Here is a 1,441-nt window from a genome sequence, read left to right on the forward strand (position 1 = left end):
TTCCAAAGTTAATTCTAGTTGCTTTAGCCTGAAGAATTCATTCATCTTCAAAGTCTGGTAGGTTGGCGGAAGGTATCGTCTGCGTACAGCATCTTTCAGCTGAACCCAAGTAACAGCGGCTTCAGAAACACCTTCATCTTTGCACCATTGCTTCCACCATAATCGAGCCTGGCCAACTAACTAAAGTTTGGCTATCATTGCTTGATTGGTAGAGGCAGTTCCTGAAGCAAAGAAATAGTCATCCATCGACTCAATCCATATCTCTGCCTCTGCTGCAATGTCTATCCCTTCTCCATCAAACTTGGGTACCTTAATTTGCTTGAGAAAGAATTTCTTCTCTTGCATGTCAACATTCATGGGCGCAGAAGGTGCCTAACAATCAAGCCATACTGCTTAGATTATTTTGTTTAGGATATGTCTACAAACCATTCGTTAATCAATCACGTATCATTACAAAATTTTGCTCTGATACCAACTGTGAGGTGCCTGCCCATCGGCTTTCCAGGCACTCTTTTAGCGGCCTATCGAGAAACGAATCTAAGCATCGCTACTCGGCACTCCCAGGGAATGTTCCGAGTTTTGTTGCCTAGGGTTTCCCGAATCCGCCTCGCAACGGAACGTTCACGACCGACCCACTAGGATTGACCTGAAATTTGAGTTCCTAGTTGTCAAGGCCTCCTGTTAGCATTCTAGCGTCGGGTATTGGACATCCTACTTTACACAGAGATACCCAACCCGAAGCAGATCTATGCCGCACTTGGTTCAAAGAGAATGGGAAACGAGAGGGATGTGTTGCTCAACCTCTCTGCCCATAGGGCATAGTCCCATTTCGGTCCCCTAAAACAGCATGAATCGGGTTCTAACCTATCAATACCTAAAGGTCGAATGACGATAAAAACTTGTGAGAAGCCTCCCAGTTCTCTGGGACCACCCTGCCGTAGGATAGACCCATCGGGGATTCCGTCCACCCGCTTCCCTTGATAGCTTTAGTTTTCTAATTAGGTCCTACCACATTTATGTGTGACACTTAAAATCAGCTTCATTAATTAAGCCTTTTAGGGAACAAGGTTCGTTCGCGTAAATTATAGCACAGACACGAAAACAGAGCAAAGCAATCTATTGACAAACAAGATCAAACAAGTTCCTTAACTTATCTTCAAGTTAATCTTTGTCTCCCGCCCATACAGGAGAAATTATGTTTCGCTTCTGTCCAATAGAAGTATCCCTTCTGCCCTGCAGAAGTAACTGGTCCAATTCACATGGCACCAAAACTCAATCCTTTATCTAGAATAGGATCTCCCAACATGCCTAGATGTTGGGGGCCACGAAGGTTTTCAACTCCATTCTCGACCTAGCAAGGGGTGTCCAGAGCTCCAACTGACCTACAAGCTGTCTAGGAGCGAAACATCATTCCCGTGGTTGGCCTTTTCACCACTCGACC

Source organism: Lygodium microphyllum, chromosome 28, assembly GCF_053477565.2.
Source record: "Lygodium microphyllum isolate KBCC chromosome 28, Lygodium_microphyllum_v1.1.10, whole genome shotgun sequence".
Taxonomy (NCBI): domain Eukaryota; kingdom Viridiplantae; phylum Streptophyta; class Polypodiopsida; order Schizaeales; family Lygodiaceae; genus Lygodium; species Lygodium microphyllum.